General features: G+C 33.5%; 1 pseudogene; it reads right to left on the bottom strand.

Moving 5' to 3' along the window:
- Positions 1-214: 214 nt before the first annotated feature.
- Positions 215-12512, bottom strand: LOC142354909 (neuronal acetylcholine receptor subunit alpha-7-like; annotated as a pseudogene).
- Between the last annotated feature and the right edge of the window lie 1246 nt (positions 12513-13758).

Raw genomic sequence — 13758 nt, 5'->3', positions numbered from 1 at the left:
TCAGTTATTGAATTGTTATGGTGTAAGCTGATTTGAATCAGACCCGCCTACGATCTTTCAATGTCTTGAGGGGAGGGGGTGGCTCCAAAATTAACGCAAGCAACAATGTTAATTTGAAAGCCACAATGTGCATTATGCTGCAATTTGTCATTTTTGATAACAAATTACTGTCATTTTCGACAAACACCAAATTTTCGCAAGTTTCATATTGTGATTACTTACGTTTGAGAACAGTTTTGTAGATGCTTTTGAAGTCGTTGAAGAAGTAGTTGGTGATTGTGCAGTTGTAGATGAGCGATAGACCAATCAGGGCAATTGTGATGAGAAAATAACGACCTGAAATAGACGAAAAACGAAACTCAACTTATGTGCACACTAAAGTCAAGCAATTTCTGCAGATCTTGGGTCAAGAGCATACATCAGCGTAAGCGACATAAAAAATCTGTTCACGCCCAATTTCGGCTGGGCAGGTTATCTTTTTCAAAATTCATTGCTGTTGTGTATCTAACTATCATAAACATCACCCCCAACTATCACAATAAGTATATCCGGGTACTTTTTACTAAGTAAGATCTTTTCTCGAAAAGCCACCCCCTGTGATAGTTATAGGATCTTCATATATGGGCTTCATTTTCACCGGGCACTTGACTTACCAAGAGCTGGGAAGAATTCGGAAGACGTCGGAAGGATGCTCGACAAGATGAGTAGATTGACAACTTGAGCGAGCATAATAGTGATGGCCAGGCTGCTCTTTTTCACCGGACTCAACAGGCAGAATCACTGAGAGTACGTTCAGGACTGAAAATGAATCACAAAAGCATATATTATCAACTTTTATCTTAGAAACTTTATTACATAAATTGATCGCTACTACTTCTGGAATTGATGAACCCGAACAAAGCGACCTTCATTAAGCCTAAAGTTTTAGATGTGAGCAAAGTTTAGCCTGTTTAGTTTCTTCGAATATCGCCAATTTACAGTAAGGTTTATAAAAAATGTTAGGTGTAAAAAAGTTAGGTATATAAAAAAACTGTGATACAGAAGTTTCATTGCAAATGTTTTGGTAGTTTTTTATAGTCTTCTCAGACATAATTGTTTATGGATACTAAATTTGACGGCCACTGTGAAAATATAGTCCTACCAAAAAAAATAGATATATCAACTTTGTCAAAAAAGGTAAATTTTTCTTACGATTTGTTTCTTGGAACTGATTTTTAACAAAATTTATTTTAAAAACCACGATTCAGATTTCGCGTTACACAAAAAACGATGCATAAATTTCACTTCTACAGGAATCTACGTCGCATGCTTGTCTCAAATAGAAGCGGTGAAACACATACTTTTTTGAGAATAAAAATTAAGAACATAATTAGTAGAATGGTCATTACTGGTTGAAAAATACCCTCAAAGAACCCAGATACTAATAACTATACCCGATGACGACCTCTGATGATTGCGCGTCAATAATTGGAATAAAACAAACACGATTAGCTTCTCCAATACCATCAGAGACGCCAATTGACATAATGGATGATGGATCAATTTGCGCTTACAGACGAGTAGCAAACACTAGTCCTTATATTTAATGCGAGACAAGTTGCCAATTTTTGGGGAAAAACTTTCAACAGACCCAATTTTCAAGAACTTAAGTCACGTTCTGTGCTAAACGGCAAGACATACAATAAATGAAACCATTGGTTATAAATGAATTCACCCACACAAAAAAAAACACATTTTGGCAGCCCACATTTTTTCTGTCATCGCTATTTTGCTTTTAAAAAAATTATTTTTAACCCCAACTCTTCATGTTTAATGTAAGTGTTAAGGTGACCTTTGTTTCGAAAACGTTTAGCTGCGCAGAATAGTTTTTTATTTAACATATAGCGAGACGTTGCCTTGATTTCTATTATCAATTGCATTTAACAATAAAGTAGTGTAGCTAATAAAAAGGGATGTTTCCAATGGTAATGATTGATAATGTTCAATCCAATTTTTTAACTAGCAACATAAATGGACAATAAACTTAGTTAACGTGACTATGTTTACCGAAAGACCAGATCAAAAGTTTAATGAATCCATTTCATTTCTTCACACATGAAATGTATAATTCCATTTTCACCACTTTGATCAGGTAAGAATAAAACCCACATTGGCTAGTTGTCATTTGGTGAGCAACGTCTTACTCAGTACTTTTATTCTCTACTCTCCTAAAATAAATATAAATTTCTCAAGTTTTCATTTTATTGAAGTTTATCCAGACTGAGGTCCCAGACCCAGATTTGGTATGTCCGGGACTTCCCAAATGGAAAATGTCAATGTCCAGACCACTCCATGGGGGAAAAAACCTGTGTCTAGACTTCGTCTATGTTTCCAGACTGTTTAAATTTGAACACACGACGCTCCCCGTGCGTTCTTTTTGGTCTGGATCTGTCAGCTTCTGGTCTGGGACCTCAACCTGGGTCGTGCTGTCAGAGGAGAGTTTTTGTTCTATTTTGCAGCACGTCCTCGGAAACTATGAAAAGGTATTAACGAAGTAATTAGGGATATAGTTTACTGTCGCGAGCAATCAGTGACAGAAAATTTATACAGACACAGGAAGTGCCCTAATTATTAGTCTTGTAAATGATGCTCTTAGTGCTGCTCATAAGAGCGTAGACCGTCTTTCTCTGCACATTGGATTATCATTAAAAAACTTAAGAATTTCATCACCGGCTTGTCATTTCTGCATTAGAGTGAGAGGTATTTACATCCTTAGCGCTATGAGTTTGAACAACGAATGAACCTGTTTATTAAACAATTTGTCCTAAAGTTTTTCTTTGGATTTTTTTTCCGTTTGCGCCCCAGCTTAGTGGGTGCAAATCTTTTCCAACTCCAGACGCTCGTGTTATGTTTATAAATAATGATAAACTATGTAATGGAACGCGCTCTCTAACTGAAGGCACAAACGAAAAGAACCAATTTTTTTCCCAAGAAAACACTCCCAAGTTGAGGTCTACACCAAAATCGTCTCTGGACCGTTGCAGAAATAAGTGACTTCTGATCAGACCAACCCAGACCGAAGTAACCTCTAATCGGAAGTTTAAAGTGCGCTCTATGTGCGTTGGAAACGCGCTCGGAAGTCTCCTCTGATCAGCTTATAGTCCGGTCGAAAGTCACTTCTGATCAGACTAATTTGCGCTCGGTTCCGCCTCTTATCAGACTCAAGTGCGTTTGAAATCGCCTCTGATTAGATTCACGTGCGCTCGAAATAGTCTGATTAGAGAACGATTTTAAACATTAACAAATCCCTTAACATCACTACAATATATTCGTTAATATAATATCATTGAAATTAATTCATTCACTAAGTAAAAGCTAATCCCAAGAAAATTGCTAACTAAAAACCAGATATCATGAAAATAATTTAATTTGTATCCATTGCTGCATGTTTCCGACTCGATAGATGGACCGAGACACTTTTCTATAAAGAACTTTTGATCTACCGTTTATCAAAATTTCTTCTAAAGGGGGAACGGCATTTGATATCGGCTGGAACCCTTGGTTTTAATCAACATCACCAGACTCTAGAGTCTCTTAAGTCTCTGATCAGAACGCTAATGTGCTGTTGTCTCTTGGCCGAGGTAGCATCTCTAAGTAAAAAGAAAAAAAATAAACGGAAAAAAGTAGTTCTTGATCAGACGTAATTGGGCTCAAAATCACTTTTGATCAGACTAGTGTGCGCTCGATTCGAACTCTGATAAGAATAGTTCCAGACCGTTGTCAGGACTAAATTGAGCTCGAAGACTTTTCCAAACCATGTAATTCGATGTTTATTTTGTTTATATTCGACAATATTAACGAAAAATGAATGAAGCCCTGGTTTCATGTTTTTTACCGCTCTCTTTGTTTTTGGCCGTCTTCAAATTTAAGAATTACTTTTTCGAGATTTGGTTTTTGAAAGAGCGCAAAATACTCCGCATCCTATAAAAATCAGTAAAACGTTTATCAACGCTGTAGTCCGAAGCCTATAGAATTTTAAACTAAAATAAACCGAAGTAGGCAATCAAATCAATTCTTAATATAAACTGGAGTTTGTATTAGTATTCAAACCATTTTGGTCAATTTACTTAAGTGAAGTGGGTGCGATCGATACTAACAAGTCAAGAGAGAGCATGGCAATACGAGTGTGTTGATGAAGAAAGTGGGTTTCCTCTTCATGTGAATCGTGTATCTGATTTGGTCGAACACATGTTGTTGTCCGAAGTAGGCAGTCCTGTTCATTTCTTTAATTGATACTCTCTCCACATCCCACTGCGAGTTACTCTCATACGCACTCAGTGTCATCTGAGTTGCTAGAATAGATTTGTAAACTATGCAAATATGGACACTTTGTGACCTTTTGGAGGAAAAAAGAGTGTGATTATTTATCAGTCCACCCTAAATTACACTCTGTAAAAAAACAAGGGTGTAAGAGTGTAAAAAAATTGATACTTTACATAATGGCGGAAAAAAGAGTGTAATTTTTTATCATTCCACCATAAATAACACTCCTTGCGAAGAGTGTAGAAAGAGTGGATAAAAGAGTGTAATTAAAGTGTAATTTTTTAAAAATTACACTCTCACACTCTTTTCCCCGATAAATAACTGTGGAAAACGGATTACACCCTAATCCCCGCTGATTAGGGGTGAAATAGGGGTGAAATCTCGGCCCGCGCAGGCAGCAGTTTATTTATAATCAATTTTGAGCAATCACAGTCGTTTCATATGTTTAAATTCTTTATTGCCTTCTGATAAGCCTTCTGATGTTTCAAATTTAAGTGATGTGTTTGTATTAATAACAATGACATGTCCTCAGATTTGAAAACCGAATTTATTATTATTGCGATAATAACAGTCGCATAACTTATCGATGAATTATCTTGTCAGAAAAAGATAAACAGTACTATTTTTTGGCCACTCTATTCTCGACATTGTTGCTCTACCAAGAGTGGCGAAAACATAGTGGGAGAAAAGTAGTCTAATAAGCTGCACTGCCGCGGATTAACTGCAAGCCAAAATCAGTATCTTGGATGACACTTGCAAGATTATAACAAAATCAAAGGCAAATTTTTATAAAACTTCTGTTGAAGATTTTGAATTTCAAAAAACTCTGTAACGTGCCACAAATCGGGGTTAATTTTTAGCCACTTTCCGGGATGCTGGTAAGTTAACCCACAGTTGTCCTGAACAATAAAATAGTACCCCGGGGGTCAGAGCAGCTCACATGAATGGCTTTGTAGGATGTTTTCAACCGTTTTAAGCCATTATTTCAACCTTTTCAACTTTTATTAAATCTTCAGATCGTGGAAATATAAATTTTAACCATGGAAATATCGTGAAACGTGCCGTTACAGTCCTTGTTCTTAACTGTGGACAAATTGATTGTAGCACATTGATGGTCCCCATCGGAAAGCAGAAACAGCGAAATATGGAAACGTGCACGTCTTAGCCAAGACTTGCATTAAAACGTGCACGCTTTAGCCAAGACCTGCATTTAGACGTGCATGTCGTGACTAATAGCTGCAATTATACTGGCAAGTGTAAAAAAGTCTAGATGATTGCTCTGAATCAGTACTGATGCAGAACTTGCAATTAGACCTGTCAAGTACTAATAATGACTTGACGTACGTTTCAGGTAAGCGATGCAACTGCTTTAGTTGCAACGATAGTTGCTAAAAACATTATCATAGAGTTTTCTCACCATTCAAAGTTGATCAACAACTTGGCTTGGCCTCGAAGTTTCATTACTTCCGAGTAGCAATACCAAGCGTGTAAAAATATTTAATTTTCACCATTTTGTCTCAGATTTTAAAATTTAACTAATAACGCTGATGTTTTTGTCTTTTTTAGCGTAAACCGCCCGTCTATTAGGCAAAAGAATTTAGAAAAAGTTTGTCTACTGAACATAACTCTGACAGGCTTCCCCTAAATTGAAAAAATTAGCTTTCCAATTAATTTTTTCCCCGAATAAAAATAAAAGAGATAAGAAATTATAAAAAAAAACAAATTTTATCTTCAAAATAATTTTGATACAGGTCGACACTAAACAAAAAAATGATCTTTCAATTTATTTTACCGGAATGAAATATCACAAGTGAATCGATAATTTCAATTGGCGAATTTAGCTTCTCAAAATACACTTGTTGTCAATTGTTGCCAATTATTGTCAATTGTTGTTGTCAATTGCTGCAAAATTGTTGTCAAAAACATTCCTTTTTCAGAGTCCAATTTTTTTACCCAAAATTGTCGAAAGGAACGGGATGAGTAAAATGAATAATTATTCAATTTAATTTGAAGTTCAGAACATACAATTTGGTAGACAAATTTGACATATATGTCTCTGCTGCTTTAAAAGCATAACAATTAGTTCACCATTTTTTTTTGTTTTTTCACGCTAATATGTGGTTTGTAGTCACACTATAATAGTAAAGGGAGCAAAAAATAAAGTAGACTTGAAGTGCGCAACTTGTTTTCAAATACTTTTATAGCGGACTGAGAATATTTTCTTAAAAAATTAATCGTTGAGTTTTGAGTATCGCATGTTTTTGTTCTTTTTTCTTATGATCCTAGGGTTTTTTTTATAAAAATAACGGTTTTCAGGCATTCTTGAGTGGTGTAATTTTGTTGAATTTGTTTTTCTCAATTTTTTAACTTTCGTTTCTAATGAGTGAGCTAACTTTTGATTTTGAATTGTTAAAGATATATCTGACTTCTAAGTATTTATTGTATGTTTTTGATAAGAATTGTGGTGTGCATCTTTGAGGATACCTGTTTTGAGACGTCTGATTCTCAAAGCTATATAATTTTGCCATTTTTTGCTTCCTTTCTTTTTGATGGGTTAGTGAATTGCACGAGGTTGTTGTATTGTGTGCTAAATCTAAGGATTTTAGGAAAATTTTAATTTTCAAAAAATGTTCTTATTTCTATAGTAGGTAATTCTTTAGTAATTTTGAAAACATCATATATAGGAAAACAATTTTCAAAATTATTCTGTTTGTTTTTTTTCGGTTTTTTTACTATTTTAGTTTCATGTTGCCATAACGATTATAATTGTCAGGTCGTTAATACATTCAACTCGTTTTTATCGAAATTCAGGACTCGTTCTGTTATGTTTTTCCGTTGAGACACCTTTAATCACAAGTTGCCAACATTTTTTACTACAATAAATCTTTATTCTCAAATGATCTTGTTGCTGAACTGAGGAAGAAAAGTCAAATGTTTTTCACTTCACCGTTATTTCCGATAGAAAGTCAACTAGTCAACAAATCGAGACGTCAAGAGATGAAAACGTGTTTGATTATAAGTTGCATGACATTGCGAAAATAATTTGTTCAAATTTTGTTCAACTTATCACAGGATAACGAAAAACTTAATGATTAACAAAAAAAATTGAAAAGCAATTGTCAGCAGAACTATCCACTTTCGTCAATTCTACATATAAAAAAAATCATGTTTTTGTCTGATTTTTCAACAATGTGTAACAATTTTTAACAGCAATTTTCTCTGACTCTGTAACAAATCAGAATCCATTGAAAGAAAACTGTACATAAATTTTGAAAAACGGCTAATCTTCGTGAAACTTTTTGCCATTTTCAAGTTTCACGATTGATTGCCCGTGCTCGAAAATTTTTGCTTGTTGACATCAATTAAGCTTTTAAAAAATAAATTTTTGAACATTCGTCAATTTTAAGCTAAGGTATAGTCATTGTATGCAGAAAACTCAATTTCCAAAATTTTAAGATAATATGATTGTAATAAACTCAACACTAGGGCCACAGTTGAATCAGATGAAATCTAATGATCATATTGAGCTGCTGTCTTGATCAGCTGTTATATGGAGCACACAAGCGAGTGCAATAATTTACGACATTTTGATCAGTTAAGTCTGGACAATGGTTGCGCAAAGATCTGATCTCAGTCGCACGGCTTGAGATAGCTTGCCCAGAGATTTTTGAACGCTCATACTAAGTGTACAGAGCAAAGCAAGCATAGCTTTCACATGCTAAATTTACGGTAATCAGGGGACGGGGTTATTGCATGCTCTCGTTCCGCTGAGCTATAACAGGGACGAAATAAAACAGAATAACTGCAAAACTATTTACCTTCACTCGGGTGCCGAATATGGTAGGGTCCAAAATAGCCAAAAATATCACGTGTGAACATAGTCAATGACGTGTACCAAGGTCCAATGCTAAAAAAAACAATCGAATATCAAACGCAACAAGACTGAATGGATTTATTTGGTTCCCGGTCCCCCAAAGAGAGATCATATTGGTAAACGAAGAAAAACCATTCTGTTTAAAATTTCGAAATGTAGCGAGTTAAAAACAAATCAACTAACATTTTTGTATGGATAACATAAGAATTCAGATACTTAATTTTTCTTAAGACCGTAATCTGCGTTGTGATACTGGTTATTGTCTTCTTAATCCGCAATCAGTCTTGCGAGGTTCATTTATCAAATTATCATTAGAAAGATATTGTTTCACATCTGTCGAATCAAACATTATCAACAGATCTTGAACACTAGATCAGATTGGAAATTAAGGTTGACAGTGGGGATAAAGGTGCGGAAATCAAGAGGATAGGCAAACAAGCAAATTTTTGAAAAAAGAGATCAATAAAGCTAAAAATTTTGGATACTCGAGATTGTCCTTGGCTTCGCCGCAATAACCGGCTTGCGGTTTCCGGATTACATCCCACAGCTGATGCGTGGCCATGAACAGCCGTCTGCTGGGGCTCGCAATCAGTCGATGAGACTACGAGAAAAAGAAACAAACAACAAAAATCAGCAAAAACAGAAATTTCATGGTATAAACTCAATATCTAAAATTAAAAGACCCAGTAACAACGTCAAAATGATGTCAGATAAAACCTTTATTAAACAATATTACTTTTTTAACTACACAGCAGATGGAATTTTTTTAAAATGGGACAAGGTAACAAGTCAACAAAAAGAAATAATGAGGCAAAACTCAGAAATCAATCAACCTTTTTTAAAACGTTTCTTGATTTTAAACGTCTTAAAAAACATTTCCTTTTAACAAAAAAAACTTAATAAAATTACTAAAAAGCAACTGCAAAACCGATAGGACCTATCTTTGTTTAGACTACGCCATAGAAACGGACTAAATATGAAGAAAAACTCGCAAAAAAAACACAAACTTTGTGCGAAAACACATCTATTAACAACATTAAAATCATTAGCTATTATCTGAATAATGTTTTTCTTTTTTCAAATTTTGTTTATACTTCTTCAGCTAAAATTATTTTAAACGATTAAATAAGACATAGAAGTATCCCTCCGAAAATAAATTAGAAAGTCCGCCAAGAATAGTACAGCTAATGCACTCTCCTATCATCCAGCTACTTACAGATTGCACATGGTGAAATTAGGACTATTGTTTTAGGAGTAATGTATTCCTCCGTTACGCCAGCTCAAATCCCTTCACGTTTAAATTAAACGAATTGTCAGCCGGAGTTTTTAAAAAACCGGTTGCTACTTTAGTCTATAGTAAATGAAAAACAATGTGATGAGTATAGCAGAATGCGTAAATTCAGTTCCATTTCAAAAACGCAGGTATTACGTATCTGACTACATAAAAATTCGGAACAATAAATCTCAAAAGCATTTATTAAAATTGTTATTTAATAGCATTTAATAGTATTTATGCAACAACTAAACCTAAATCATGTTGTTACAATGGATTCTAAGTGTGTGCTGTATTTTCCAATCAAGATTTTGAACTTGACAATAGCCCTTGAATTGTGAAATCTCTCTTTTTATAGAATTATTTATATGGATTAACTAACTCGCATGAAACCACTTCAATTTCCTCCGTTGTTTTGTAGGCATATTCTCCAGCGCATCACATTTTGGTTTACTTACTTTTTTTTCAACTACGCAGCAGATGGGATATTTTCAAATGGGACAATTAACAAGACAACAAGAAAATCAAAAAAATTATGAGGCAAGGATCGATAATCAATCAACATTTTTTAAACTTTTTCTTGATTTAAAATGTCTTAAAAAGCATTAACTTTTAAAAAAACTTAAAAATATTACTAAAAAACAAGTATGGAAATGATAGGATCTGTCTTTGTTTGAACTACGACATAGAAACGGACTAAAGAAGAAGAAAAATTAAAAAAAAACTCAAAAGTTCTCCGAAAAGAAATCTATTAAAGCCGTTAAAACTATTAGCGATTATCTGAATATTGTTTTTCTTCTATCAATTAATGTTTACACTAATTCAGCAAAATTTTTATCAAACGATTATATAAGTTCATTTGGTCCTCATTTGAAAAGCATTCAATCTGTTATTACGCGATATGCTAAGAAAATAAACAGAAAGAGACATACAAATTACAGCCAATCACAAAACTTTTATGAAAACGCATATCGTTCAACAAACAAAACCTCAGTTAGCATAAAATATCAAAAAACAATTTAACTTTCTCATGGAATTGATGGGACCTCTCAATGATGAGAATAAATTACAAGTTGACGAGAAAAACAACAAAAAGTGAAGGAATAAAAAAAATTAAAAAGAGAAACACCATAAACTTTCAGACTATTCGCTATGAACTGACTGCATTGAGAAATTTCATTCACTCAACCCTCAATTAGAGGTCTATGAGCCCTCTCAGCATTTAACTACTACATAGAGCATAAAAAAGGACCATCAAAAACAGCAAAGTCAAAAAAAATTGAGAGAGAAAAATTTCGAAGCCATTAAAAAACTTTTCAGTAAAAACTTTATATTTCCAAGTTTTTTAACGAAAATGGGATGCTTCTCTCTAAAAAAAATATTGCTTCAAAAATCAATAAGTATGAAACATATTGAAACCACAAAAATTTTGAGAAATATCGTAGTTTCAACGCTATTCAGTAGCTTTTAACGGAAGTCAATAAATACGCTAAGTTATGACGCGGTGAGAAGACTATGACGTTTGTCATTCAAAAGTCATCAGTAGGACCTCACATTAAGTTTTATTACTATGAAAACGACAGAAAATACAGGCAAAAACAAAAATTCAGTAGAAAAGTGCGAGAAGAAAATGTCGAAGCCATTTAAATCATAAGCTTCTTCTGTGATCCCTTGATTTCGTTCTTTAAACAAATGGGATTTATCAGTATTAAATGAATGTCATCAGATTTTAAAAGGATGCAAAATTATGACAAGAATATCCAAAAACTAAAAATTGAAAAAAACTGTTGGCCTCGAAGTCATAAACCACTAGATACAAATCAAAACCGCAATCCAGATTAATTTTGGATGCAGTAGAAAGGAAGGGCGTGTTGTTATTACTGAGAATGACTTACCATTCATAAAAATAAGTTTAAGATCGGTTGTTGTTCAAAAAATATCGAAAACTCTTATTTGAATTCTTAACAGCCATTTGCTATTCAGTCAAAAAAATAGATAGATTCAGTTAATGCTCATTAAGAAGCCTATTGCACTTTTAGTCAACAATTCTATGCCATAAGACAACAAAAACTTTGTATAATCTTTGAAAGAAAATCAAAATTCCATCACAAATTATGAAAACTCCGGGCCGAAGCCAGAAGAAGACATGAGTGATTCCTAGAAAACGAATTTTTTGTTCATTGGGCATCATTTGACTGTAAATGAGGTTTGTCATTAACGGAACCTTGATATGAAAAGCGGCTGGTCTATAAATGAATTGAAAAAACAAAAAAAGCTAATAGTTTCGGGTTCTTTTATGGTAAACTTTCCTATGAGAACAATATTAGCATTTTAGTCTATTAGGAATTGCCGCATTTTCTCTTAATTGTTTCATATAGTAGCTTGAAATGTAATTTTAGATAAAAATTTTTGATTAAACTTGAAAATTGAAAGGAAAAATCTTAAAATGATTGAAAAATAAGCTAAAAGTGAACAAAATCCTTCCAAATATCAGGTGTTCACACAAAACTTTAAACCTCAATATATCTTTGAAAAAAAAACGAAAATCAAAAAATCTTTTTCTATCGAATTGTACGCCGGACGATCTTTTTAATGATACTTTTTTAATGATACTTTTTAATGATGGTGATTGTTGATAATAGCGGCAAAATCTTGCCACTATTTTTCCCGAATGCTCACAGAGAAGTATCTCTGAAGACAGATGATGACAAATACTTTCAATTTTGAACAAAATGTCTCCGGAGTTATAAGAAGTAGGCTCAAGAAGAGATGATATTTGAAATTGGGGGGAAATAGCGGGAGTAAAAAGAAGTAGATCCTTATTGGACAGTTTTACTCGTCTTTTTTTTATTAGCGAACTCAAAAATTACTGAATTAACTAACTCGATGTGGCATTCTTGTCGGTCAAATGGGAATTCAGTGACGTCAAATATGCAGCGTGTCTTCTCTGTGAGTGCATATGGGAATATGACGAATGGACAGAAGAGACCACAGCGGCCAGTCTCTGTGTACCAACAGCAGCTCTTGATCATAACAGGACTGTCCCAGGATTTCTCACTCGCTACACTGCAACGACATAGTCATACACCACTCGCAATAAATTGATATCACTGTTAACAAGATAACAACAGTAGCTGTCGGAAAATTCCGAATTTTGCACTTATTATTACAGACCCGTGTCAAGAATATATCCCCTTATTGTATAATTATTACATAAAATGTTGGAAATTTTTCTTTTTCTCTCCCACTCACTTCTAAATGAGCTCTGGAGAAAACACCAAAAGTTAATCACAAAATGACCAAAGCATGGATTTCCAAAGGAATACATCTAATTAACAAAAAAAAATACTGACTTTTTAGTATCTGGAAAAATGAAAAACGGATAAGTCTCGAAAGCGTATCGGTGAAATTTGAAATGAAGTAAAGAGAGATCTAAAATCCGCAGATTCGAAAGAACAATTGGTCCACTTCAAACAGCCAGTAGCTAAAGATAAATAGAAGTAAATAAACAGAAAAATTAATAAAATTGTAAAAGAAGTTCAAATCAAATAATCTGTACAATAAAAAGAAACCAGGTGTAAAATTAAATTTTGATATGTCTAACTTTGAAAGAAAAACATTTATATGAATTCAAACCAATCTGTGAGCAAATTTTTGCGTGTTTTCACTGTGAATACTAAATTTGAAAAATTTTGAATGCATTGATTGTATTGATTGTATATATGCATTGACTGTTAACAAATAATTTGACAACTGGTCTTTGAATAAATGAACGGTGTTTAAACTTTTTTGCAGACAAAAGTGCAATAGATTTGAAGAAAAACATTTTAAAAATTCAAAATCATTCAGTGTTTTTAATATGAGAACTTTTTTGTTTATAATTGTTTAAATAAAAGAATAAATCTATCGCGTAGAAAAAGACGCTGAAAATTTGTAAAATTTATAAATTTAACGTTGAATTCTGTGAAGCCCAAAAAAGACTTATCAAACTGGTGCCGCTTCGAGATCTAAGTGCAGCTTAAACTAGATCTATCCCAGCTTTGAAAATAACTTAAAATTTTGAATTTTCATGCGGTCATATTTTTTAATCAAACATAGTTCGTTGTCCGGAGGGTTTCATATATTGTTTTTACTTACTGCCTTCAACGCCATACACTTTATTTTGAAACTTTTACGGGGTTTCTTTTATATGCATTTCATTTAAGTTGACGTAAAAAAACTGTGAAATTTGGAAACATAGCAAGTTAAAACGAGTTAACTAACAATAACCAAGTAAAACTAAGTAAAATAAATGGAGAAAGCGGCGCTC

The sequence above is a fragment of the Convolutriloba macropyga genome, unplaced genomic scaffold, assembly GCF_964194025.1.
Source record: "Convolutriloba macropyga unplaced genomic scaffold, txConMacr16.3 SCAFFOLD_6114, whole genome shotgun sequence".
Lineage (NCBI taxonomy): Eukaryota > Metazoa > Xenacoelomorpha > Acoela > Convolutidae > Convolutriloba > Convolutriloba macropyga.
Note: the sequence above shows the minus strand (reverse complement) of the source record. Positions and strands in the feature narration are given on the sequence as shown.